At 36.1% G+C, this 2,245-nt stretch overlaps 1 non-coding gene across 1 annotated transcript; it reads right to left on the bottom strand.

Moving 5' to 3' along the window:
* Positions 1-634: 634 nt before the first annotated feature.
* On the bottom strand, positions 635-799 carry LOC130026757 (U1 spliceosomal RNA). Its single transcript, XR_008792937.1, has one exon. It is a non-coding gene; the product is annotated as a U1 spliceosomal RNA (small nuclear RNA).
* Positions 800-2,245: the final 1,446 nt, after the last annotated feature.

A 2,245-nucleotide genomic window follows, 5' to 3' on the forward strand; every position in this document is an offset into this window, starting at 1 on the left:
ATAGTCAACTGGAGGCATATAAAGAAACTATCTGAGTCATTTTATCAGGTTGAATTAAGAGATATCTCTGGGCCTATCAGGTTGAATTAAGAGATATCTCTACAATATCATATAGATTATTCTCCAAAATATGTTTTTTTAAAATTTCATCTGCTTTTTGGTTTAATATTTATTAACAATTATCACTTTTAATAATCTCCTTATTATGCTATAATTTAATTTTTTAATTGTGAATTGATTAAGGAGACATTTTGCCAGAGTATTTCTCCCTTTCATTAAAAACTTCTCAGCTGCAATTATTTTGGACTCAATTGATAATGTGGAAATAAATATTAATTGTAGAAATTTGCACTTGTAATCACCCTGCTAATGCTAATTATATTATGAAAGCTATATATGTGATAAATTTCATTGCAATTAAATATAGCAGAGAACCAATAGTCAGCAATTTCCTTGAGGATATTATTTCATTATGATCAAAGTCATGATCATTATCTCTTCAAAATACATTGTTGTCTACTAATTAATATAGCAGCTTTTCAATTTATAAGCAGATATTATATGTTTTCTTATCTTTTGACCTTCAGAGTAACCATGTGGGATTGAGTCAGAAGCCATCACCTTTATTTTTCCCAGGGCAAGAACACAAACACTGTTCCACACTATCACAAATTATGCAGTCAAGTTTCCCACATTTGGGAAAATCACATGGATCAGCACATCCAACGTGCAATGGATAAACCTTGCCCTGCGAAAACCACCTTTGTGATCATAGTATTACCCTGGTTAGGTAAAGTATCACGATTTTTAACACTTGAGAAACTGAGACTCAAAGAGGTTGAGTGATTTATATTTGAGGATACAGACAACAGAACCAGAAAGAGAGTCAGAGCTTGTCTAATGATAATTGCACTGCTGAGCACTTGACACATATTGTCAAGACAAAAATTTTCACAGGAGGAAATGTATTTGTTCAAGATTATGTGGATCACATGTAGCATAACTATGTGTAAATTTGGAATGGATAATGTTGTACAGATTCTCTTTCCATTATATTACACAGTTCTAACTTTGAAGTAAATGTGCCCAGTTAAAGAAACTGTTGACTTTCCTTAAAAAAGCATCATATGAGTATTAGTTAGGGACAGAATCCTGGAATTAACAGATTGTTTTATTCACTATTGCTACACATTTTTAAAGTTAAAAACATAGTTATAAATAAGGCAAAATAGCTGCAGGCAATAAAATGTATTAAATTTTTGACCAAAGTACAGACATAGGGTGCACTATCATTATTGCATGAGTGACTCTTAACACATTCAGATTTGTTTACTGCTGCATTACTGTAGCCATGAAAGTCTTGTTCTACTACTGCTCAAAAGGATAATCAATTAAGAAGGAAGATGATGAGTAGAAAAAGTAGTAATAAATCAGAAGTTGAAAGGTGGAGGACTCATGACCTAGAAAACCAGTTTGTCTTTAAGCACACAAAAATAATTTTTATCTTGGAAAAAAGCTGGAAAGTGGAGACAACAATACCCTGGGTGACTTATGTGAAACAGAGGAGAGAGTCGGCCACTTTTTTCCAATCCACCTCTGACACCCCGGGACCTCTTGGGAAGTCTAGGATTGATAAACTATTCTATGAACCCCTGCACAGCATGGACAAGAGTCCCACCGGCCCAAGTAGATAGCTGTGAAACCACACCTGACATCCATCCACTTGTCCTTCTTGGCTCTGGAGTTAATTCCCATCATCTGATTTCTCAAGCAGCTCTGGACTCAGGGTGGAGTGAGGAATTGCTCTTCACAGGCAAGGAAAGCAAGTTCTAGGCCTTACTCGGACTTTCTGTGTCCTTATTCTCACAGAAAAGAAGTTCGCTAGAAGATGAACAATGAAATTAAAATATACTTAGAGTGTGAGCTTCTTCAAAACATGAAGAGAGCCCTAGTACATATCTCAAGAGGAGAGATGCAGGCAACACATGTGCATGTGGACACGTGGACACAAGCAGCACACTGGCTGGGGAAGCATATGCATGTACTTGAGTCCAAATTCAAGTTGGATTTTAAAGGTTTCTCCAAGCTGTCTCATACAGGCCTTTCTACATAGATAAGAGTCTAGGGAGAGTCAAGCTAAGGTGGTTGACGAAGGGATAGATTTGGAATGTCTTTTTGAAACTCCTTTTCTTGACCTTTGTTTCTTCTGGAGCTTCCATGGAGGATGGTCCTGACAGACTTAGAG

The sequence above is a fragment of the Sorex fumeus genome, unplaced genomic scaffold (genome assembly GCF_029834395.1).
Source record: "Sorex fumeus unplaced genomic scaffold, SorFum_2.1 ptg000034l, whole genome shotgun sequence".
NCBI classification, from domain to species: domain Eukaryota; kingdom Metazoa; phylum Chordata; class Mammalia; order Eulipotyphla; family Soricidae; genus Sorex; species Sorex fumeus.